The sequence below is a fragment of the Antechinus flavipes genome, chromosome 6 (genome assembly GCF_016432865.1).
Source record: "Antechinus flavipes isolate AdamAnt ecotype Samford, QLD, Australia chromosome 6, AdamAnt_v2, whole genome shotgun sequence".
In the NCBI taxonomy this organism is placed as follows: Eukaryota; Metazoa; Chordata; class Mammalia; order Dasyuromorphia; family Dasyuridae; genus Antechinus; species Antechinus flavipes.
Genome location: NC_067403.1, coordinates 147,456,835 through 147,484,590, shown reverse-complemented (window position 1 = coordinate 147,484,590; position 27,756 = coordinate 147,456,835).

Genomic DNA, 27,756 nt, shown 5'->3' with positions numbered 1-27,756 from the left:
TTTGAGAGTTGTGAAGTGATACCTCAAAGTGGTCTTAATTTGGAAATCTCTGATCAATAATGATTTATAGCATTTTTTCATATGCCTGTGAATAGTTTTAATTTTTTCATCTGAAAATTGCCTGTTAATATCCATTAACAATTTATGAGCTGGATAATGGCTTCTATTCTTAAAAAATTTAAGTCATTTCTCAATATATTTAAGAAATGCAACCTTTCACCAGGATAATACACTATGACCAAGTAGGATTTATACCAGGAATGCAGGGCTGGTTCAATATTAGGAAAACTATTAGCATAATTGACTATATCAATAACCAAACAAACAAAAACCACATGATCATCTCAATAGATGCAGAAAAAGCATTTGATAAAATCCAACATCCATTCCTAATAAAAACACTTGAGAGCATAGGAATAAATGGACTTTTCCTTAAAATAGTCAGGAGCATATATTTAAAACCATCAGTAAGCATCATATGCAATGGGGAAAAACTGGAACCTTTCCCAGTAAGATCTGGAGTGAAGCAAGGTTGCCCACTATCACCATTATTATTTAATATCGTATTAGAAACACTAGCCTCGGCAATAAGAGTCGAGAAAGATATAAAAGGAATTAGAGTAGGCAATGAGGAAACCAAACTATCACTCTTTGCAGATGATATGATGGTATACCTAGAGAACCCCAAAGATTCTACCAAAAAGCTATTGGAAATAATTCATAATTTTAGCAAAGTAGCTGGCTACAAAATAAATCCCCATAAATCCTCAGCATTTTTATACATCACCAACAAAACCCAACAGCAAGAGATACAAAGAGAAATTCCATTCAGAATAACTGTTGATACCATAAAATATTTGGGAATCTATCTACCAAAGGAAAGTCAGGAATTATATGAGCAAAATTATAAAAAAGTCTCCACACAAATAAAGTCAGACTTAAATAATTGGAAAAATATTAAGTGCTCTTGGATCGGCCGAGCGAACATAATAAAGATGACAATACTCCCTAAACTAATCTATTTATTTAGTGCTATACCAATCAGACTTCCAAGAAAATATTTTATTGATCTAGAAAAAATAACAACAAAATTCATATGGAACAATAAAAAGTCGAGAATCTCAAGGGAATTAATGAAAAAAAAATCAAATGAAGGTGGCCTAGCTGTACCTGATCTAAAATTATATTATAAAGCAGCAGTCACCAAAACCATTTGGTATTGGCTAAGAAATAGATTAGTGGATCAGTGGAAAAGGCTAGGCTCACAAGACAGAATAGTCAATTATAGCAATCTAGTGTTTGACAAACCCAAAGCCCCTAACTTCTGGGAAAAGAATTCATTATTTGATAAAAACTGCTGGGATAATTGGAAATTAGTATGGCAGAAATTAGGCATGGACCCACACTTAACACCATATACCAAGATAAGATCAAAATGGGTCTATGACCTAGGCATAAAGAACGAGATTATAAATAAATTAGAGGAACATAGAATAATTTATCTCTCAGACTTGTGGAGGAGAAAGAAATTTGTGACCAAAGATGAACTAGAGACCATTACTGATCACAGAATAGAAAATTTCGATTACATCAAATTAAAAAGCCTTTGTACAAATAAAACTAATGCAAACAAGATTAGAAGGGAAGCAACAAACTGGGAAAACATTTTCACAGTTAAAGGTTCTGATAAAGGCCTCATTTCCAAAATATATAGAGAACTGACTCAAATTTATAAGAAATCAAGCCATTCTCCAATTGATAAATGGTCAAAGGATATGAACAGACAATTTTCAGAGGATGAGATTGAAACTATTACCACTCATATGAAAGAGTGTTCCAAATCATTATTGATCAGAGAAATGCAAATTAAGACAACTCTGAGATACCACTACACACCTGTCAGATTGGCTAAGATGACAGGAAAAAATAATGATGAATGTTGGAGGGGATGCGGGAAAACTGGGACACTAATGCATTGTTGGTGGAGTTGTGAACGAATCCAACCATTCTGGAGAGCAATCTGGAATTATGCCCAAAAAATTATCAAAATGTGCATATCCTTTGACCCAGCAGTGTTTCTATTGGGCTTATATCCCAAAGAAATACTAAAGAAGGGAAAGGGACCTGTATGTGCCAAAATGTTTGTAGCAGCCCTGTTTGTAGTGGCTAGAAACTGGAAAATGAATGGATGCCCATCAATTGGAGAATGGCTGGGTAAATTGTGGTATATGAATGTTATGGAATATTATTGTTCTGTAAGAAATGACCAGCAGGATGAATACAGAGAGGCTTGGAGAGACCTACATGAACTGATGCTAAGTGAAATGAGCAGAACCAGGAGATCATTATACACTTCGACAACGATATTGTATGAGGACATATTTTGATGGAAGTGGATTTCTTTGACAAAGAGACCTGAGTTTCAATTGATAAATGACGGACAAAAGCAGCTACACCCAAAGAAAGAACACTGGGAAACGAATGTGATCTCTCTGCATTTTTGTTTTTCTTCCCGGATTATTTATACCTTCTGAATCCAATTCTCCCTACGCAACAAGAGAACTGTTCGGTTCTGCAAACATATATTGTATCTAGGATATACTGCAACATATCCAACATATAAAGGACTGCTTGCCATCTAGGGGAGGGGGTGGAGGGAGGGAGGGGAAAAAAAAATCGGAACAGAAATGAGTGTCAATATAATGTAATTATTAAATAAAAAATTTAAAATAAAAAAAAAATAAAATAAAATTTAAAAAAAAAAAAAAAAAGAAATGCAACCTTTAGCAGAATTCTTGGATCTAACACTTTTTTATTCCCAGTTTACTGCTTCCCTTCTAATCTTGTTGGCATTGCTTTTGTTTGTACAAAAACTTTTTAATTTAATATGATCAAAATTATCCATTTTGAATTCCATAATGAATTCCAGTTCTTCTTTGGCCAGAAATTCCATAGATCTGAGAGGTAAACTATCTTTTCTTCTTCTGGTTTTCTTATAGTATAGCTCTTTATGTCTAAAATCATGAACCCATTTTGATCTTATATCATTATAGGGTGTAGATCAATGCCTAATTTCTGCCACACTAATTTCAAATTTTCCCAGCAATTTTTGTCAAATAGTGAATTCTTATCCCAGAATCTGGGATCTTTGGGTATATCAAATGCTAGAGTACTATAGTTATTAACTCTTGTGTCTTGTGAACCTAATATATTCTACTGATCAACTACTCTATTTCTTAGCCAGTACCAAATGTTTTTGATGACCAATACTTTATAATATAATTTTAATCTGGTATGACTAACCCACCTTCATTTTCATTTTTTTCATTAATTCCCTTGAATTTCTTGACCTTTTGTTCTTCCAGATTAACTTTGTTATTATTTTTTCTAGTTCTATAAAATAATTTCTTGTGAATTTGATTGGTATGAGAATTGGTATGTGAATTTGAGTGGTATGATTGGTATAAGTAGATTCATTTAGGTAGAATTGTTATTTTTATGATATTAGCTCAGTCTACATGAATACTTGATATTCTTCCAATTGATTAAATCTGACTTTATTTGTATGAAAAATGTTTTGTGATTGTGTTCATATAGTTCCTGACTTTCTCTTCACAGGAATATTCCCAAATATTTTATATTACCTATATTTATTTTAAATGGAACTTCTCTTTGTATCTCTTACTACTGGATTTTGTTGATAACATAGAAATGTTCATGATTTTTGTGGATTTATTTTGTATCCTGCAATTTTGCTAAAGTTGAGAATTGTTTCTAGTAGTTTTTGAGTTGATTCTCTAGAATACTCTAAGTATGCCATCATATCATCTGCAAAGAGTGGTAATTTGGTTTCTGCGTTATCTTCTCTAATTCTTTAATTTTTCTTTTCATGTTTTTAAAGGTAATATTTCCTAATACAATATTGAATAGTAATGTCGATAATGGGCAATCATATATTACTCCTGATTTTATTGGGAATGGTTCTAGTTTTATGATTCAATTTATCTAGTTCTGATAGAATAAAGTTGACATCCCCTAGTAATATAGTTGTACTATTTCTTCCTGAAGCTCTTTTAACTTCTTTTCTAGGAATTTGTATGCTGTACCACTTTGTATATATATATGTTTAGTATTGATATCACTTCATTATCTTGATACTTTTTTATCAAAATGTAACTTACTTGCTTATCTCTTTTAATTAGATCTAGTTTTGCCCTTGGTTGATCTGAGATCAGATTTGGTACACCTACCTGTTGGAATCTTTACAAACTGCTAACTAATTAAAGTTGATCTGATCTTACAAGAAGATGTTTTGGGTCAGAACCTGAAACAAAGTACTAAGTAGAACTAATTAGTACAATGCTTGTGTTTACACCTTTACTCATTGGAGTTCACAAGTATGCCAGCTTCACAAAGTAAACTTTGTAACTTTGTGAGTTCACACCTCCCTTGAAGCTCTTTGGGCCAGAGAGCACTATGGGAGAAAACCCATAATCCCATTCTCTCAGAAGACTCAGATATAAGGCCAGTGAAGAGAGAGCTATTGCAGAATATTTTCCACTTGGCTGGCTGGTCGCAGAAGAGAGTTCAGCTGCATTGGAGAGGAGCACTCGGGTGCAGACAGAGAGCACTTTGAGAGATTTCAGTGGAATTACGCCAGAAGCCCTCTCTCCGAGGCAAGAAAGAATATATTTTCCACTTGGCTGGCTGGTGGCAGAAGAAGAGTTTTCAGAGGATAAAGCTACGAGTGGAGAGTTCAGTGGACAACCAGATTCATCTTCATCTCACACCACTGTGGTTGGTGGCTGGGCTCCTGCACTTCCCCCACTGAGACCAGTTGGTCTGAAAGACTCACCAGAAAGCTAGCCGAGCCCCAAGTGAAGGAGACAAGAGATTCATTCCATCTCTGTGCTAGTTGGAGGCTGAAGAAAGCAGAAGCAGAGGCTAAAGGACAAAACCTTTGGATTTGAAGACATTCGGAGGGAGCTCTTGGAACCAAGCAGAGAGATAGACCTCTAAGCTAACCGGGCTATATTGGAGATAATAAAAGATCTGAACTTTTATCACCTGGCTGTGTTTTGAGAAGAAAAAGCTCACCACACCTACCTATTTTATTTTAACTCCAGCTGAAGTATAACAGATTCTGCTCTAGCCTTTTATCTTTACTTAGTACATATCATCCCTCTTTAAATGTATTTCTTGTAAACAACATATCTTAGGATTCTGATTTTTAATCCTGTATGCTATCTGCTTTCATTTTAAGGAGAGTTCATCCCATTCACATTGACAGATGAAAGTACTAACTGCATTTCCCACCATCTTATTTTCCCCACACTATATTTTTCTCCTTCCCCCTTCCCTCCTCACCAATAGTTTGCCTCTAATCATCACCTTCCTCAATTTTTCCCTCCCGTTTCACAGGGCCTCCCCTCTTTCTTATTCCTTTCCCTTTCTATTACCTCCTTATTTCCTTCCCATTTCTTCTACTTCCCTATAGGGTGAGACAATTTTTTCTATGAAACTAAATATGTCTGACATTCTCTTTATGAACTGAATTCAATGAGATTAAGGTTCACACAATGCTCATCCCTCTGCCTTTTTCCTACCAACCATAATGAACTTTTTTTTTTGCCTCTTCTGCCTCTTCTTTTACCTCCCCTTCCCTCTTCTTCCAGTACAATACCTTTCCCACCTGTAGCTTCTTTTTTATAACATCACAGTGAAGTCAAATTATACCTATATCCTCTAAGTATACTTCTAACAAATATACAGTTCTTAAGTGTTAAACATGTCATCTTCCTATATAGGGATGTAAATATTTTAATCTTTAAAAAACATGTTTGTTTGTTTTTTCTATTTTTACCTTTTTATACATCTCTTGAGTTCTGTATTTGAAGGTTAAGTTTTTTTTTGTTCAGTTCTGGTCTTTTCATCAAAAATAAATGAAACTCCCCTATTTCATTGAATATCCATCTTTTTCCTTCAAAGATAATGTTTAATTTTTCTGTATAGTTCATTCTTGGCTGTAGTCCAAGTTCCTTTGTCTTCCAGAATATCATAGTTCAGACTCTTCAATCTTTTAAACAGGAAACTGCTACATCTTGATTAATCCTGATTATGCTCCTTGATATTTCAATTGTTTCTGGTTACTTGCAGTATTTTCCCCTTGTTCTGATAATTCAGTAATTTAGCTACAATATTCCTTAGAGTTTTCATTTGGGTATCTCTTTCAGGAGGTAATCAGTGTACTTTCTGGTTCTAAGATATCTAAGATCTGGTTCTAAGCAGTTTTCCTTGATTTCTTGAAAGATGTTGTCTAGACTCTTTTCTTCATTGTGGGAGTCCAATAATTATTAGATTGTCTCTGCAGACTATTTTCCAGTTCAGTTTTTTTTTTCCTGATGAGATATTTTACATTTTCTTTTTTTTTAATTTTGTTTGACTGATTCTTGGTGTCTTATTAAATCATTTACTTCTATTTGTTCAATTGTAATTTTTGGTGAATTATTTTCTTTAGTTAGCTTTTTTATCTCCTTTTAAATTTGGCTGATCGAATTTTTAAATGTATTGTTCACTGGATTTTTTTTTACTTTAAGAAGTTCTGTTTTGCAAGGACTTTTCTTTTTCCATTTTGCCAAAGGTATTGTTTAAGGGCTGATTTTTTTAATAGAATTTCTGTCTTTCCTTTTCCAGAGTTCTTATTTCCTTTCCCCATTTTTCTTCTAACTCTCTTTTAAGATCTTTTTAAATTTTTCTAAAAAAGCCTTTTGAGAGAAGCCCACTGAGATTTTATTTTGAAATGTTTCCCTTTTAATGTCCTTGGGGCTTCAGGTGTGCTCTTCTCTCCATGAAAAGCTATCCATGATTAGAGATCTTTTTGCTTCTTTTGCTCATTTTTAAAGGTTGAGGTTTGTTCTTAGCACAAAGGGGAGATTGTTCCAACCTTCCTCTATAGCAACAAGGGCTTCAAGCCCTAGGATTGGTGCTGCTGGCTTCCTTCCTGTACTAGGTGTGCATGGCCAAGTCCTGCATTATGCTGGGGCTGAGGGCTTCACTACCTACCTTTGTAGTTGTGTTAGAGGTCTCACAGCTAATCTGCTGATTCACTGGCTTCTGAAGCTGGACAGAGTAGCAAACATTACTGTATTTGGGCTTCAAGCCTCCCACTATATTCCCTTTGCATGCAGAAGCCTCTCTGCCCCAGATTTCCTTGCATTGTGCTGCACTGTGGCTGCACCAGCCTGCAATGTCACTCTCCCACCACTACAATCCTCCCCCTGCCAGATTGAAACAGACATTTCCTGGAGTTCTTCCAAAATATCTTCTGCTGGAAATCTGTTATACTCCAAATATGTGTGGTTCTATCATGCAAAAACCCTTCTAGAAGCTTAATCTGGTGTTGATCTGAGGGAAACCAGGAAAACCTCAAAGTCCTGTCTATTGTCTGCCATTTAGGTTTTGATCCCCAATTTGAGATAATTTTCAAAGTAATGAGCTCTACCTTGATAATGTTTAAGACAGAAATTAATGGAGTAAATAAAATATAAAATAAACATTTATGTTAGCATTTAACACTCTCTCATTTGATTTTCACAAAAAACCCTGGGAGGTAGGTGCTAATATTTTTTTTCCATTTTACCAATAAGAAAAACTGAGGCAAACAGAGATTAAACAACTTGCTAACATGATTGAAAATATCTGAGGACAGAATTTAACTAAGGTCTCCAGAGTTCTATTTATCATACCACATAGCTTCCTGATGTTTCTGTTATATAGAGTACTGTAAAAATCTGGATTACTACTGCTCCAGAACCAGGCTGCTACCACTGCCTCTCAGTATTTTGGGATATCCCTAGTGGAAAAAGAAGGTATCTTTTCTATTACTATCGTCTTGAGCCTTTACCAATGTTGTTTCTTCCAGTTTTTAGTGTTTTTTTTTTTTACATTAGTTTTTTAAATTGTTTTTTGCTTTCTGTGTTTTTGTAAGGTAATACTTAATTTTAAGACATAACCAGGGAACAAAAAAATTCAAATGTCTTTTCCCTAACACCTCGCTAGATTACCCTTTTTATCCTATCTTCTTCTTTGAGCAGAATCTCAGCAATTTCTGCATAATAGTGGTTCAATTGAATTCGTATTCAAATTGTGTATCACTGTCCAATGAAGATTCATGTTGGCTACTACTACCCTGAGTCCTGAATATCACTCCCAATAGACAAAATTGTTCCTTAGGCTATCAGTGCTATTTGTTGAAAATGAAATACCTGAGGAAGAAAAAAGTTCAAGCTTCTGAGTATATCAATGTGTTAACCAATAATGTATGCCAATTGTCTAACAAATCAGGATCAGTTGCCATCTTAAGCTTTGGCACTGGACCCCAAATGCAAGGGGATATATGTTTTAATCCATGAAAAACAAATAAGAAAAAATAATTTAAAAAACAATGTACAAGGTTCAAACTAGCATGTATAATTAGGCAATCTGATTTCTAATTGGAGGAAAGATTAGGGACTTTCCAAGTTAGAAGAAGAATGAAAAAAAAAAAAAAAGGAGGCACCTACTCCCCTCTAATATCTGTATTAAATCAAAAGAATACAGAAACAATAATTAGCCAATTTTCAAATAAGACATATAAATTACTTGAGATGTATAATTGTGAGAAAACTCCTTGTATCAGTCTTTGGATCTGACTGGGGTTCTGGTCAGCACAATCTTAGTTCTTAGTTAAAAGGAAATCTGGCTTTCCAGCCATGTAAGGCCTAGATACTTATATAAAAAGAATTGTATCTGACAGGATTTAAAAGGAGGTAAACCAAGATAAAATAGTCAAAAAGAATTAGTCTTCAAAATGCTACCATTATACAGCATTCTAACTGTCCCAGAAACAAGACATGTAGACTTCATTATCAACCTGTTAGATTTGTTTTGTTGTTTTGTTTTTCCCCCTTTAAAGGTATAAAACTATTCCCATCTTTTAAAATTAATTAACTTATTCTTACTACACATTATGAATCACATTGGGAGAGAATAATCAGAATAAAATAGAAAAACTATGGGACAGGAAAAAAAAAACAGAAAAAGAAGTGAACTTAACATGTGTTGATTCACAATCAGTCTCCATAGTTCTTTTTCTGGAGGCAGATGGCCTTTTCTATCCAAAGTCTATTGGGATTGTCTTGGATACTCTCAAATCTTAAACATGGATATATCTTTCTGATTTCATAAGTAAAAAAGCATATTATAGAATGTGTGATGACTTGATAAAGACTTTATCCAGGCACTATATGTATATGTGTGTATGTGTGTCTGTGTGTTTGTGTGTGAAAGAGACAAACAGAAAAAGAGTGAGAAACAGAAAGAAATAGAGAAAAACACATTGACACAGAAAAAGAGGCAGAGGCAGCAACACACAGAAAGCTGACTTTTAAGGAAATAAAGAGATGGTTCAACTCCAACATTTGGAACATACTGGCTCAAAGCAAGTCATTTACCTTATCAATAACCTGGGGGACTCTTTAAGAATATAAGCTGAAAAGAAGTTACCAACCTTCATGAGTATTGGAAGATTCTATTTCTGAGAAAAATAAAAAATAATAAAATGAATTATAGTTTCAGTCTTTCCCCCTAATTCTCCATTGTCAGTAAATGTCTAATACTGAAATTCTAATACTGAGTTTGAATCACTATTGTGTCCAATTCTTCATGACTTCATGGACTATACTGTCTATGAGGTTTTCTTGGCAAAGATACTGGAATGGTTGACTTCCTCTAGTGAACTAAAGTAAATAGATGTTGTGACTTGTTCAATATCACATAGTTAATGAATTTTTGAGTCTTGAATCATTTGCCAAATCTAAATCATACTCAAAATACATTTCACGTATTCTTTGAAATTCCTGCTTTTTTCTTTCTTTCTGGAATAAGCCTTAGATATCAAATGTCACAATCCCCACATTTTACATCTAATGATACAGAAATATCATCTTATCCAAGTATCTTGTCCAAGAGAACACAAGTAGAAAATAGAGATTTGAACAGAGATCCTTAGTCTCCAAATTTAACTGAATTTTTATGATTCCACAAGCTTGTTTGTTTTTGTTTTTTTTAATTCCCCTGCAGGCTTTCTAACTTTTCTTTCTTCATTTCTATGCAAAAAGTGTCAGTGACAGTGTGGTAATAACTTTGAAAAACATAAAGAATCATTCTAGGTAATCTTTAATTGTATTAGGAAATATTTCTAAATTTGGTTAAAAAATACCCAGTACTCACAATTCCCATATAATTAACTTAATACTTTATAACTAAATAATTTCTCTCTTCTGGATCACTTTGTGATTCCAGTCACCATTGTGTTAACAACTTTTCACACACATCTAAGCTAAAGTGTTAAACTGGGATTGGGTTATGTGTCAGTTAATACATTTTTCTCTTCATGTTCTCTTTATAATAGGTAGGGATCCAATTTACAAATCTCACCAGTGAAGACGATTTGACTTTCTTTTCACACAGGCAATTGAAGTTTTTTTTTTTTTTTTCTCTTTTTTGTTCATTGAAGAAGTGTGAAAAAATTGTCACAAGATAATAAATGTGAAACATACTATCAGTGGCTCTATGTTTTAGGAAACGATCCATAAATAAGACTTTAGAAATGACTAGAGAATTCTAGAATTAAGTATTGGAATTTTTGCTACTTTTGAAAATTTCAAAGGGGAGAAATAAAAGGCACAAAATTGGATTGCATGGGTTGGTATTTTTTTACATGTGTAAAATCTCAATGACCCTATTTTTTTCCTTTAAAAAATCACATAGGCAGTTTGGCTATATTTTTGTTAATACTTGATTGAATAAGTTATAAGGTGATAAAAATAATATAAAGGTTACAGAAATATAGTTAGCTTTCTAAATATTCATTATCTTATTATAATATCCTGAATATAGCATTGCATGAGGGAAGGGAAAGTAATAAAGAAGAGAGCAACAGTGGCGTATTGATAAAATCTTTATGTTTCTTACACATAGATACATATCAATATCCTAGTTTGTATGGTTTTGCATCTCTATATTATTATCATTTTATTACAAAGCATTGAAAATAATGATAAAATGTATTTCTAAAGAAATATAAATGGGATCTATTAATATCGAAAAGAACATCTTAAGCAATCCTCAACTTAAAAATGGATTATGTTCCAAAAGCTTATTAGTAAGTTGGCTGAAACAGAATGCATTACAAAAACATTCCAAATTCTATTGTGAATAAGATTCTCATTGAGTATTGCAGATTTATTTAACCCAGATTGTATATGTAGTGTATTCCTGAGTTCTGAGTCTGAGGAGCAGAAGTTAGGAAAGAGGAAGAATAAAAGGGTAAAGAATAGGGAAAGAAATAGAAAATTTTCTGCTTTGACTTTGACAGAATTTGAAGCAGGTGAAATTTGTTTTTGTCAATTTTCCACTAGCTCTGGTACACTCTCTCTCTCGGCACTGAAAGCCACCATGTGCTCTCAAATATCCAGTTTTCTTATCTTGTAGCTGTATTCTTTTTCAGCTGTTCTCAACTCTTTGTGAATCTATGGACCATCACGCCAATACAGTATGTGAAGTTTTCACAGCAGAGGTACTAGAAGGGTTTGTGATATCTTTCTCCAGCAATTTTAGGCAACTAAGGTTTAGTGGCTTATGCAGGAATGGATTTGAACTCAGGACTTGTTAACTCCAGGTCCAGTACTCTATTTTCTGAGCCACCCAGCTGCCTCTATTTTAACTTACCCATCCTTTCAATATCGGCTAGAATTTAGAATGACAGTAATTTAACTTTATCTCCACTAATATATGAGTGATCATTCCTCAGTTCTGATCATTCCTCTATTTCAATCTGGAAAAAAAATGTTATTTCATCTCTCCTGTGCTAGATGCCTGGCAGAATTAGTAATTATTGGGGGGGAAGAGGAATGGGAAACTTATGTCTGTTTATAAACAAACATTTTTTCAAGAAACCAGCCAGCTGGTAAAAATGCAAACTTTTATTTTCTCCTTCCAGAATAGCCCAGTTAATTGAGGGCTATCTCACTGCTTGGTTCTAAGAGCTCTTGCAGCTTTGTCCTTTGCTTCTGCCCCTGCTTTCTTCAGCCTCCAATTCAGCTCCAAGTTGAATCTGTCTTGCCTCAGAGAAAGGGCTTCTGGCTCTCAATCTCCCAGAGTGCTCTGTGTCTGTCCCAGCATGCTCCTCTCCGATCTAATTCAGCTGAACTCTCTCCAAGAACCTATGTCTGTCTCTTATATATGAGAGAGTGGGATTGTGGGATATCTCCCAGAATGCTCTCTGACCCTAAGAGCTTCAAGGGAGGTATGAATTTGGATATCTCATACTAAACCCTGAAATTTCCCAAACTTATGAACTCCAATGAGTAAAGGTGTGAACACAAGCATTGTATCAATTAGTTCTACTTAGTACCTTGTTTCAGGTTCTGGCCCAAAACATCTCCTTGTAAGATCAGATCAATAATCTATCAACTCTAATGAGTTAGCAGTTTGTAAAGATTCCAACACATACGCATCATGAGAACAACAGATAAGGATATCTTAATCCACACTTGTCTTTCCTGAATCTATGAGAATTGTTCACTTGGATGTTTCCTAATCATTATGTGCAACATACTACTAGATATTAATCAAAAAAAATTGGTGGAAGGGAAATTGAAAAAAATTCAAATGAAAGTGGCCTAGTCATATCAGCCTTAAAACTATATTATAGTGGCAGCTAGGTGGCGTAGTAGATAGAGCACCACCTTTGAAGTCAGTAGGACCGAAGTTCAAATCTGATCTCGGACATGTAGCATTTCCCAACTGTGTGACCCTGGGCAAGTCACTTAACTTCAATTGCCTCAGGGGGAAAAAACTATATTATAAAGTGGCAGTCACAAAATGTTATGGTGAGAATTCTTGAAACAAGGATTCTTACAAAGTGCTAAGTGGAATTAATAAGACAATGGTTATCTAGTTTAGCCTGGTGATTAACAGTTCTTTAGTACTTAACATAGTTCTACAAGATTCACACCTACAATGATGTAATTATAATAGAGTATATAACAGCCATCAGGGACTGAGAGACAAATTCATTTCATCATCCACCTTTGTGGTGGCTGGAGGCAGAAGCACAAGCACTTGGACTCAGAGAAATTCATTTCCATCTTCCACCACTTCCACCATGGTGTTTGGCCTGTACTCCTGCTCCCCCCACTAAGACTAAGGCCAGTCTGAAAGGTTCTCCAGAAAACTCGCCCGGGTCCCAGGCAAGGAAACTAGATTGTGAAAGAGATAATAAAGTATTTGGACTCTGATACCTAGCTATTCTCCTGGTGATTACTGTACTGAAACTAAGGCTGGACCAAGACCTCCAGAAAACCAAACAAGAACACTACAATAAAAACTATTTATTTTGGCTGAAAATAAAGTGATGAGTCAGTAGAATAGGGTAGGATTTCATAAAACATAAAGCATAATTGAAACCAAATATGCTGATAAGATCAACAAGTGAAATTTTATATATGCATATATATATATATAGAAAGAGAGAGAGAGAGAGAGAGAGAGAGAGAGAGAGAGTGCTCAGGACAGTTTTTCTTCATAGCTACGCTATCTTCTGAAGTAAATCTCCCTATCTTTTACAAAAACTGCTGGGAAAGTGGGAAAATAGTATGATAGAAACTAGGCATAGACCAACGTCTCACACTCCATACAAGATAAGGTTAAAATAGATTCATGATTTAGACATGAAGGGTAATACTACAAGCAAATTAGAAAATCAAGAAATAGTTTATCTGTCAATCTTTTTTTTTAATTTTTATTTTTTTAAAAAATTTTTAATAACTTTTTATTGATAGAACGCATGCCAGGGTAATTTATCTGTCAATCTTTAGAGAAGGCAGGGATTTATGACTAAAAAAATAGAGAATATTATGAAATGCAAAGTGAATAATTTTGATTACAATATATATATATATTTTTTTTGCACAAACAAAACTGCCTTCAGCCAAGATTAGAAGAGAAGCAGAAAACAAGGAAATACTTTTTTTTTTTTTTACAACCAGTGTCTCTATTAAAGGCCTCATTTTTAAAAATGTCTTTTTTTTAAATTTAATTTAATTTTTTAATTTTTTAAAATAACTTTTTATTGACAGAACCCAAGCCAGGGTAATTTTTTACATTATCCCTTGTGCTCACTTCTGTTCCGATTTTTCCTCTCCCTCCCTCCACCCACTCCCCCAGATGGTAAGCAGTCCTATATATGTTAAATATGTCACAGTATATCTTAGATACAGAAGGTAGAAATAACCTGGGAAGAAAAACCAAAATGCAAACAGTTTACATGCATTTCCCAGTGTTCTTTCTTTGTGTGTAGCTGCTTCTGTCCATCATTGAAAAGGCCTCATTTTTAAAAGACATAGAGGATTGAGTTAAATTTATAAGAAAGCAAGTTATTTCCAAGTTGATAAATGATCAAAGGAAATGAAGAGACAATTTCAGATGAAAAAATTAAAGCTATCTATAATTATATGAAAAAATATTATAAATCACTATTGATTAGAAAATACCAATTAAAACAGCTCTGAGGTGCCACCTTCCTCCTATCAGACTGTCTGAGAGGACAGGAAAAGATAATGATAAATCTTAAAGGGGATGTGAAAAAACTGATATTCTAATGAATTGTTAGTATAGTTGTGAACTGATCCAGTCATTCTAGAAAGCAATTTGGAGCTATGTTCAAATAGCTATAAAATTGTGCATACTCTTTGATCCAACAGTGCCACTACTAGATCTACATCCCAAAGAGATTTTACAAAAGGAAAAAAGACCTATATATGCAAAAATGTTTGTAGCAGCTCTTTTTTATGTTGGCAAGAAACTACAAATTAAGGGGATTCCCATCAATTGGGAAATAATTGAATTAGTTTTGGTATATGCATTTGTGTAACATTATTGTCACATGAGAAATGATGAGCAGGCATATTGCAGAAAAACCTGAAAGAATTTACAAGAACTGATACTGAGTGGAGTGAGCAGAACCAGGATTGAGCTAAATGTTCTAGATGATATGATCTGTTATACTTGGAATTATTTAAGGAAAAAGCCAAAATTCGAAAATTTTTGTTGATTAACAGATGTCATCCTCTAAGATGTAGGAAACAGCTCCTATAACATCATAGGACCTTGTTGACTTTGAACTATCCGCATTCTCATCAATAATTTGGAGGAGACAGATGTAATACTTCTATTTGTGAAATATACAGAATTATAAGGAAAATAAACTTTTTACATAGGAAATTTATAGTCTCCCATTAACTATATATATATATATAATATATATATATATATATTATATATATATACACATTCATGTATTACTCTGTATGTGTGTCTATATGTATATAATTACACAATAATATGTACAAATGGATAATACACACAAGTAGAGTACATGCTATGTGATGAATCAGCAATGTACATACAGATAAGACATGAGAGAGACAGACAGACAGACAGACAGAGAGGGAGAGAAAGGGAGAGAGAGAAAGAGAGAGACAGAGGTACAGAGAAGAAGGAGGAGGAGGAAGAAGAAGAGGACAAGGAAGAACAGGAAGAGGACAAGGAAGAGGAAAATGGGGAGGACAAAGAGCAGAAAGATGAGGAGATAAGGATGAGGAGACCCAGCAGCTGCTGCCTGTAGAGAAAACTGGGACAATCTCCCCTTTGCCTCAAGAGCACACTTCAACCTTTAAAAATAAGCAAAGAAAAGCAAAAAAAAAAAAAAGGACTCTGATTATACATAGATTTAATAGAGACAGGAAACAACAGACCTCAAAACCTGAGGACACTAAAGGCAAACTGTCTCCAAATGGGACCCCAAAAGGTGATATGAGTTGGACTCCATCTCACAAGGCTCTCCCAAAAAAAATTCAAAAAGTATCTTAAAAGAGATGTAGAAGAAAAATAAGGAAAGGAAATGAGAATTTTGCAAGGGAATTTGGAAAAAAGAAACACAGAAATTATTTGAGGAAAACTCCTTAAAATATATTTAGCAAGATGAAAAAAGTACATAACTCCTTAAAAATAGATTTGACAAAATGGAAAAATAAAACAGCTCTTTGAAAAACAGAATTTATGAAACAGAAAAAAAAAACAACAATGAACAAAACTACTCATTTAAACGTTCAATTGGCCAACTGCAAAATGAGACAAAAAGCCAACTGAAGAAAATAACAAATTGAATTTGTTAGAATTGAACAAATGGAAGCAAATGGCTCAATGAGGCATCAAACATTAGTCAAACAAAAGAAAAAAAAGTGAAAATGTAAAATACCTCATTGAATAAATACATGACCTGGAAATAGATTCAGGAGAGACCATCTAAGAATTACTGGAGTACCTGAAAACCGTGAAGTTAAAAAAAAAAAAAAAAAAAAAAAAAAAGAGTCTATACAATTCCTTTCAGGAAATTATCAAGAAAAACTGCCCTGATGTCCTAGAATCAGAGAGTAAAATATACATTGAAAGAATTCACCAGTCACATCCTGAAACAGATATCAAAATGAAAACACCAAGGAATATCAGGTAAATTTCAAAATTTTTAGAGCAAGGAGAAAATATTGCCAGGACATAAGAATAAACAATTCAAATATTGAGGAGCCAGAATCAGGATTACCCAAGACCCAGCAGCACATTTCATTGATCAAAGAACCTGGAATATGATATTCCAAAGGGTAAAGGAGTTAGATTGCCACCAAGAATCAACTTTTCAACAAAATTAAGCATTATCTTTCAGGAAAAAAATGATGAATATTCAATGAAATAGGTGAATTTCATTTATTTTTTGATGAAAAGACCAGAGCTGAACAGGAAATTTAATCTTCAAATGTAGAATTCAAGAAAAGCATAAAAAGGTAAAAAGAAAAGAAATAAAACCTTATGTTTCTTTTAAAAGTTAAAAAAGATTATATACCTATATGGGAAGGTGACCTGTTTAACTCTTGAGAACTTTATCTCTGTTAGGGATATGCTTACAAAATGTAGGTATAATTTGACTTTTTTGTGATAATATAAAAAGGAAACTAAAAGTGGAAAAAGGATTGTACTGGAAGAAAAGGGGAAGGAAAATGGGGTAAGTTACATCACATGAAAAGGCAAAGAAAAGAACCTATAACAATTGAGGGAGAAAAGGGAAAGAGATGAGCATTATGTGAACCTTAATCTCATCGGAATTGACTTAAAGTGAAAAAAATCAGACATATTTAGTTTCCTACAGAAACATGTCTCACACACATAGGGAAAGAGGAGGGGAAAGGGGAAAGGCAAGAGGAAGGCTAATAGAAGAAAGATGAGAAGTATAAGGCAAAAAAGGAGAAGAAAGGGAGAAGAGCTTTAAAAGAGGAGGGCTGTTTAAGGGAGGTGATGGTCAGAAGCAAAACACTGGGGAGGAGAGAAGGGGGAAAGTAAATAGGAAAGTATAACTTGGGAAAATAAGATGGGAAATACAAAGTCAATCATTTTAACTGTGAATGGAATGGGAATGGGATGAATTCTCACATAAAACAGAACCAGATAACCAACTAGATTAAAATCCAGAATCCTATAATATGTTGTTTTCAAGGCACACATTTAAAGAAGAGTGATAAAAGCACACTAAAGGTAAAAGGCTGGAGCAGAATCAATTATGCTTCAGCTGAAAAAAAAAAAAAAAAAAAAAAAAGCAAGGGTAACAATCCTAATCTCAATTAAATTGAATTACAAAATAAATAAGAAGTTAAGGAGGAAAATGGAATTTCTGAAAAGCTTGGTATGATAGTCCTTTGGAAAAAATTGAATGAATACAAAAAGGAATATGCTTTTTTCTCAGGGGTACATGGAAATACACAAAAATTGTCCATATATTAGGGCATTAAAACCTCAAAATCAAATACAGAAAGGCAGAAATAGTAAATGCATCTTTTTCAGATCATGATGCAACAGAAATTACATTTAATAAATGGCTAGGAGAAATTAGACATTAATTGAAAACTAAATAATTTAATCCCAAAGAATGAGTGTATGAAAACAATGTTTATTTTTTTTCCCTCTGTTCCTATGACTTCTGGGCAGTTCTCTTTGATAATTTCCTGGAAAATAGTGTCCAGGCTCTTTTTTTCATCATGCTTTTCTGGAAGTCCAATGATTCTCAGATTGTCTCTCCTGGATCTGTTTTCCAGATTGGTTGTCTTCCTCAGAAGGTATTTCACATTCTTTTCCATTGTTTGATTTTTTTGGATTTGCTTGACTGATTCTTCTTGTCTCCTTGAGTCATTCAATTCCAATTGTTCAATTCTGATTTTCAGTGAAGTATTTTCTTCACTCACTTTTTTAAAATCTTTTTCTAATTGTCCCATTGAGTTCTTTTGTTCTGTGGAATTTTTTTCCATTTCGCCAATTTTGTTTTCCAGTTCACCAATCCTATTTTTCAAGGGTTTTACTTCTTTATCCACTCTCTCTTTAACTTTCTCCAGACTCTTTTACCAAGCCTCCCTCTCCTTTTCCCAAGCTTTCCTCTCCTTTTGCTAAGCCTCACTCTGCTTTTCCCATTTTTCTTCTAGCTCCCTTGTGAGAGCCTTTTTAATCACTTCTATGAGGTTCATCTGTGCTGAGGAGCAGATGATCTCCTCCTTTGGGGATTCACCTGGGGACTGTTTGTTTTTAGTCTCCTCAGGATTTAGAGTCTGCTCTCTATCTGTGTAGAAGCTGTCAAGGGTTAAAGTCCTCTTCAGTTTCTTGCTCATTCTGTCTAATAATCAAAGACAAACTAGCAAAGAAAAACAGAAAAAACTGGAGTCTTTCTTTGGGGGAGGGGCTGGGTGTGTTACCGAGCTTCCTCTCCAGACTGCAGGGGGCAGCAGTGAGGCACTAGCAGGACTGTGCTGCGCCTGCGCTCTGAGATCCCAGAGCATGCTGAGTCACTGTGGGGGGGGAAGGAGGGGGGGGGCGGCCAGGTCCTGAGAGACTCCAGCAGTTTGGGGTTGTATTCTTCACCCCCGTTGTTTTTAGCTTCTCTGCTGGCTGCTGACTTGCTGCCGGAGCAAAGTATCCAAACCTGTAGCGAAGCTCTCCCCGCAGAGACGGCTGTGATCACTCCCCACCCCCTCTCCAGTCTGCTCCCGTGCTCTCACTGCCGCTGCCCGCTGCCTGCGCCCGATCCAAAACCATCCCAGCCCTCCAGTAAAGACAGACCTTTCTTGGCGAATCTCGAGGATGGCTTCTCTTGGTAACTATTTGTGGATTTTTTTTTTCAGTCAAGCATTAATTCAGAGGCTTGTAATGAAATGGATAGTGAGAGAAAGCATGGAGCTTATGCAGCTGTGAGCCTCCTCTCCGCCATCTTAACCGGAAGTCCGAGTGTATGAAAACAACAAATCATAGACAATCAATAATTTCATCCAAGAAAATGAAAATAATGAGACAAATTTATGGGATGCAGCAGTTCTTAGAGGAAGCTTTATATCCCTAGATGTTTTACTTGCATAAAATAGAGAAAGAGAAGATCAACGAAGTGAGCATGCAATTAAAAAAAAAACTAGAAAAATAACAAATTAAAGCCCCCAATTCAATATCAAAATCAAAATTCTGAAAATAAGAGAGATTAATAAAATTGAAAGTAAAAAACTATTGAAATAAAAAAAGTAAGAGTTGGTTTTGTGAAAAAAAAAAACCAACAAAATAGAAAAACATTTAATTTGATTAGAATATTGAATGAGAAAATAAAATTGTTAGTATCAAAAATGAAAAGGGGGAATTTTCTACCCATGAAGAGAAAATCAAAACAATAATTAGGAGCTATTTTGCCCAGCTATATGCCAATAAATTTGATAATCTAAATGAAATGGGTCAATATTTACAAAAATATAGATTGTTCAGATTAACAAAGGAGGAAATAAATTATTTAAATTGTCCCATTTTAGAAAAAGAAATTGAACAAGCTATTAATAAAATTCCTAAGGAAAAAAACTGTAGGGCTAGATGGATTTACATGTGAATTCAACGAAACATTTAAAGAACAAATAATCGCAGTACTATGCAAATTATTTGGAAAAATAAGGAAAGAAGGAGTCCTATCAAAATATAGGCCAATTCCCCTAATGAATATTGATCTAAAAATCTTAAAATATTAGTAAAGAGATTATAGGAAGTTGACCAATTAAAATTTATATCAGGATTGCAGGGCTGGTTCAATATTAGGGAAACTATCCATATAATTCATTGTATCAAAAACCAAATTAAAAAATCACACGGTTATCTCAACAGATGCACAAAAAACATTTGACAAAATCTAATACTCTATCTTATTACAACACTAGAGAATATGGGAATAAATAGACAGTAGCATCTTTTTAAAATCATCAAACATCATACATACTGGGGATAAACTAGAACTATTCCCAATAAGAACAGGGGTGAAATAAAGTTGCCCCCATCACTAATATACGCTAAGTGAGTTGAGTGGAACTAAGAGAATATTGTACACAGCACCAATAAGATTATTCAATGATCAATTCTGATGGACGTGGCTCTTTTCAACAGCCAGGTGATTTAGGGCAGTTCCAATGCTTGTGATAAAGAGAGCCACCTGAACCCAGAGAAAGAACTTTGGAGACTTAATGTGGTTCATAATATAATATTTCACTTTGTTGATATTGTTGTTTGTATTTTCTTTTCTTTCTCATTTTTTTTCCTTTTTGACTTTTTTGTGTATAGCATGATAATTGTGGAAATATGTATAGAAAAATTGCACATGTTTAATATATATTGGATTGCTTGCTGTATAGGAGAGGATTTGGGGAAAATGAGGGAGAACAAAAATTGGAACACAAGCTTTTGCACAGATGAATGTTGAAAAGTATCTATGCATATGTTTTGAAAATAAATAGCCTTATTACAAAAAAGGAATAGAACTGGCCAAATGGAAAAGAAAATAGAAAAATCCACTGATGAAAACAGCTTTTTAAAGAGTAGAATTGATCAAATGAAGATCAAAAGGCAATGTTAATTCAGGAAAAGAATTACTTAAAAGTTTGAAATGTAAGCTAATGAATTTATGAGGCATCAAAAATCAATCAAACAAAATCAAAAGAATGGAAAACATCTAAAATACCTCATGGGAAAAAAATGACTTGGAAAATAAATCCAAGAGAGACAATATCTAAATCCCTAGACTAAATGAAAGCCATAATCAAGAGGAGGACTTGAAGAGCATCTTAAAAGAAACTTTCAAGGAAAACTGTAATGGGCTAAGGCTTGAGTTGATACACTGAGGTCCCAAGCACATGAGGCTAAATAGTAATTGGACCATACTCTATTAATAGATAAGCTTGGAGAAAGAATGGCCCCCACCCACTCTTTGTGCAAGTCTTGATGTGTTGTATAGGAAATGACGATTTTGGTGGGTGGAGGCAGGGGAGTAGAAAAGGAAGGGGTTGGGGGGTTTGGGGTGGGGGATGGAGAATCTTTACCTAGGATCTGTCCCATTTCAGCCAAAAAGTTACTGCTTTCGTCTTTAAGAAAATAAGTTCCCTGTTTGTCTTATACTCACCTAAGTTCCTGGTCACTGGAGACTTCTTTAGTGAAAGTAGGGTCCTTGGTTCCCACGCTTGGGCGCGGGCTCTGACCTCCCTGAGGAGTCAGGGATGGCATGATCACCTGTGTTCTAAAACAAAAGAAAGCGGGAGATGTAATGGGCTAAGGCTTGAGTTGATACACTGAGGTCCCAAGCACATGAGGCTAAATAGTAATTGGACCATACTCTATTAATAGATAAGCTTGGAGAAAGAATGGCCCCCACCCACTCTTTGTGCAAGTCCTGATGTGTTGTATAGGAAATGACGATTTTGGTGGGTGGAGGCAGGGGAGTGGAAAAGGAAGGGGAGGAGAGGCTTTTGGGATGGCCATTGCCATGGTTGGCTTGGCTCGCGTCGCTCTCTCTTAGCTGGCTTCCTGTCGCAACTGCCTATATTTGCTATCGCAATATTTCTTGCCTATATTTGCTATTGCAATCTTTATTCACCTCTTCACTTCAATAAATATTGAAGATTTTTCCCTTAACCTGAATTCCTGACTCCGGCTGATTTTAAATACGCGGTCATTACAGAAAACTAACTTGCAGTCCTGGAAACACAGGGCAAAATAGGCATTGAAAATAATCAGTTATCATCTCACCAAAATAAATGCCAAAATAAAAATTCCAAGAAACATGAAAAAATATTATTAAAGAACAGGAAGAAGCAATTCAAATTTTGTGAGCAATTACTGGGATTACACAGGATTTAATAGTGAGGAGATTAAAATTATCCCACCTAAAATAAGAGAAACTGAGGCAGAGATCTGAGCCAATGGCACTTCATTAAAGGATCCATGGTCCTCTCTAATGAAGTAGAACTCAGATCTTCCTCACAATCTAAGATGCCTCTTTCTTTCGATTTTTATAGAGTTAGATGTCCAGTCATTCTGGAATAGCTATACCAAATATAGAATAATTCTTCTAAATAAGCAGAATAATATATTAGCAAGTAATTTGGGTGAAGCAAGGAATACCTTGCTATGGGCTTCTCCATAATTTGGGCAGAAGGAAATAATGCCAGCTATTACAGTTAGTGACTTAAGTGGTTATAAGGTTATCATTTGCTCCTAGAGGCCAAGTGATTGACCCAGAGTTAAAAAATATTTCAGAGGACTTTCTACATCGAAAGTTGTCTCCTCTGTCAAGTTGGACTTGGTCATCATCACAAGGCAAAATAAGGGTGAGGGGCTTTTAGTTAACTTCCTATAATTAAGCAAGCAAACTTACAACCTGCCCCTCACAGCTTGGGGCCTCACATACAGAACTTTGATATGATTTTATCAAATCGATCCATTGAAAGACACCAGTCTTTCTATAAATCATTACAATCTAAATGCATGGAGGTCAATCCTTCATGGGTGCCACAAAAACAGAAGGGGATAGTATCTTTACTGAGGCACAAAGGTGACATAAGAGAATAGAGAAATGGGCACAATTTATACCATACTAATTATGTTCCATTTGATTATACATTACTTTATAAGATCCTAAATATATAGTGAATATTAGGAGACTTACTATCCAATAATCATCAAGGAGAGGTACCTCCTAGTAAAACATTCCCTATAAGATATGAACATTGGGACATTTGTTCAAGCACATTTATGTGAGCATTGCCTGCTCTGCCTATGAATTCTGGAAATCTGAGTTTTTGAAAAGGATTTTTTGACTAACATTCACTTCATTATGGTGATGCAACATCTCTGATCCAGTCCTATAATCTTCTAGTCTTCTGGACATCTCTTCTCTTATGAATACTGGAATGAGTGGGGCTTCTATTGCCTTTGCTTTTCCAGTTCAAATCACTTACAGAGGTTCCCTTTTCTGTTGAAAATTTCTGATAAAATAGATCTAAATACTATTCTAATTTGCTATTAAAATAACCAGGTCCAGTATTAAGAGCCAGCTCAAACCTTAATAACATCAACATGAACAATCACTAGACTAGAGAATTCACATTCTAGGTTAGCAAATTCAAATAACAACTGAAAAATTAAAAAAAATTCTCAACCCAAATTTTACATTCAACACACACACACACACACACACATACATGCACACACACACACACACAAACACACGTGTGTGTGTATATATATGTGTGTATATAGAGATAGATAGATAGATAGATATGATTTCAGTTGAGAATTTATATATATATACATATATATATTATACTAGCTAGTCCTGTTATAACTATTCATTAATAGCAAGTAAAAAATATTACTCTAGCTATTTTTTTTTTACTGTTCCCTAGGAGGATGACATTTTTCTAGGGAATTATTAATGGAATCCTTTTATGATGATGATCCCTGATACATAATTGAATTTATTTAAAAGTTGCCAAAATAATTTTAACTGTGGCAAAAATATATATATATATATTTGATTTGTAATGACCAGTGGCAATAACTAAACTTTATTTTGCAAAAAGTTCCATTATTTTAGTTGGTTTATATTTTTAAAATTTCATGATGATAACCTCAACTTTTCACTACTGCTTCTTTCTTTCTTTGAGTTATCCAAAGACCCAAACCAATTCCTTTAAATTATCTACCCTGGGATAGGGTAGATAATAATACTGCATAGTCAGTTTCAGGACAGTGTATAAATAGGTTTATTTTTCAAGACATACTCAACTTTCAGATGGTAATAATAAGTCCAAATAAATTTGGTTTTTACCATTTAGGCATCACAAGATATTCTATCATTCTATTTATTTAAAACCAAAACTAAACATGTTTTTGCTAAAACAATTCATAGAAAAACATTTTGGTCCCATTAAACTGATTCCAATTATCCTAAAATTAATTTAGGAAGGACTAAGATTTTAGGCTATTTAGTTTGCATCTTATGTTTGTATCTTATTATAATAGCTCAGATGTATCACAGTATAAGAATTACATATCCTTTATGTAGATAAAAATTACAAGGTATTTAATTTTTTATTTCTAACCCATGTTTTTAGATAAACTCTAAAGGAGTCTTCTTCCTTCTAGATTGGTGTCTCAGGTGCCAAAACTTAACTCAAATGCAAGATAAAATTGAACTACAACAATTAGTAAATTGAAAATACAAAATTCACCTAAAACTTCAGAGAATCTTAATTGTTACACGGTAAATGTTTGAATTGGAAAATCAATCTTTATTTCAATACCATAAGATAGGTAGTTTAAATAATATTTTGCATGTAAAATTCTTAATTTAACTTGGGAAACTGTCACATTTAGAGTGGTGCCTTATAAAATAAGTAACCCATCAATTACAAGACTTCATGATCTCTGTTATCTGTGACTCAAGTGACAATTCAAATGATCCCTTGCTATCATTCTAGCATGTATGACTAATACCTATAGAATTCACTTCTTTTTCTTTGTCTTCTTTCTTTTTAAATACTTGTCCATATTAATGAAATTTGCCATGTGAGGAGGAAGGCAGGGACATAGTAACATTACTTTTGCTTGATTTGAGGTATGAATCATTAGCGACTAATTATATGACAGGATGTCATGGCCAGGTTCAGAATTAGCCAGGTAGAAAAGTTTCTTGTTCACCAAGATGGGGATAATTTAAAAGAATCTTACCTTTACCTTAACAAGGTCATTCTTTTGATTTTCTCAGAGACAGACACCCACGTGTTGCAGAACTCAGACTGCATATGGTATTTGCTTTGAATGATGAATCATCAGCTTTATGCAGGGTCAAGATATTTATCATAACTAAAAATGGCATCAAATTGAAGTCTCAAGAGACATCCTCAAACAACAAAATTTCATAACGTAGGGTGAGATAATTATTGTTTTCCTCATATATTAGTCTCAAAATCACATCTAAATTTTTAAAACTATTATTACCCTCCTTGGTCTACAGATAAAGCCAAAGGGAGAACATCAGACCATTCATTTCTAGAATAGATTTGGGATAAGACTAAGATGAGATTCCCTCAACAGAATCCTTGTAGACAACTAGGTAATACATAGGCACAATTACCTTGATGAAAATTATGATATCAGAGGAAACTATGGCTTTATAATCAGAAAATTGTTCAACCTTGGTCAAGGACTGCCTAGGGCATAATTGTAATCTTCCTCTGTAAGTCCTCAAAGGGGTGAATGCTAACAGATAACCAATGTGATTTGAAAGGCACACTGATTAAAAGCTTCACAAATTGGACAAGTGGCTGTCATGAAATTTGACACAGGGGAAGTTGTCTGAAGTAACTTATTATCCCATACATGATAAAATAATATTTCTTTAAGAACTAAAAAAGTATAGCTGATGATAGAAATTCTATAAACTGATAAATCTAAAAAGTTTTTAGCTAAATTATTATCATATGCTTGGCTATATTTTTAAATACAAGAAAGTTAAGAAACACTGCTAAAGTAAATTGTTTCCTCTTTTTAGTTTGAATACTATTGCAATATAAATATATCTATTATATGATAATTGAAGTACTTTTTTAAAAAACCATCCAAGAAAAACAAAAAGATTATTGAAAAAAAGTTAACTAATTAGAAAAGGAGATATAGAGTCTCAAAGATGAAAATAACTCTTTGAAAATTAGAATAAGGCAAGGGAAAGTTATTAGAGACTAAGAAATTAATAAAACATTATAAAGAGTGAGAAAATAGAACCAAATGTGAATAACTCATAAAAAAAACAACAGATCTGGAGGAACAGATCAAGAAGAGAAAAATATAAAATAATTGGTGTGCCAATTATTATTAGCTATGACTAAAAAGAGAACCTTGACACAATAATGCAGGAAATAATTTTAGAAAATTGTACTGGAGTGATAGAATATGAGGGGAAAATAAAAATAAAAAAATTCCACTGATCACCACCTCAAAGAGATCCTTTGTGGAAAAGACATAAGAATATTATTGCCAAATAATACAATAAAAGACCCCAGGTCTTGGAATCATGTAGATAGATAGATAGATAGATAGATAGAGACAAGCAAAAGAACTTAGCCTGTTAGAATCCTTACAAAGTGTTAACTCACTGGAATTGATAGAAACAATACTTATGTACTTAAATTAACACCATTGAGAGTTCACATATTAGGTCACACCTTAGAGTTCACAAGTCTGAGAGATTCACAAGTCAGGATTCAGTATGAGATTCATAAAGTTACACCTCCCACAATTCCACTCTCTCAGAGGAGGTGTCAACCTTTAAGAGTTCATATATAAAGAGCTCTTGGAACCTAAGTGAGGAGTCAGTGGAGAAGTCAGTTCAGGAGATTGACAGAGCCAGAATTCAGTCGGGAGATTCAGAACTGGGGATTCGGAAAAGGAGACTTCGAGAGATGGAGAAAGCAGGATTCAGTTGAGGAGATTGAGAAGCCAGGATTTGGAGAGAGACCTGAGGCTGAAGCTGGCAGAGGCAAAGGATAAGCTAAAAGAGCTCTTGAAACCAAGCAGAGAGGCCTCTAAGAAAACTAACCAGATATTTTAAAGAAGACAATAAAGGACTGAACAGTTGGCTACATTTGAGATGATTATTACTCTGAACTGAAACTAAGGCTGCCTCCCAGAAGTCCCCAAGAAATCTGCTCCCAGAGAACCATCACATTTTAGAAAAGAAGAACACTACATCAGTCTGCAGTCAAAAGTATCATATCCAGCAAAATAATCTATAATTTTCAATGACAAAAAATGGACATTCAACAAATTCCCAGATTTTCAGGACTTTCTATCAACCAAACCTAAAATTAACAGAAAGCCAATATCAAAGAGCAATTTTAAGGAATTCAACATGGAAAAATGTTTTGTTTTGTTTTTCTACATGAGAAATGTATACTTTATATTTAAGATTTACATCAACAATAGGGTAAGCCCAAAAGAAAGATTGGCAGAGTAAAGTTAAAAGTAATAATCATGTTATACAAATGAAGTGCAGAGGAATAATAGACACAGAGACATTAGACAAGGGAGGAAGGCTTATAGTTCTGAAAACCTACTCACATTGAGAATGGATTCAATAGACAACAATATTCATATACCATGAAGAGTACAATACCTTCTAAAATCTATAAAGTGAGGGGTGAGGAATAGATGGGGGAAGCAAGGAGTGAGGAAAGAAGATAAGGAGAGGATCTTTCAGTGAAGGGAAGT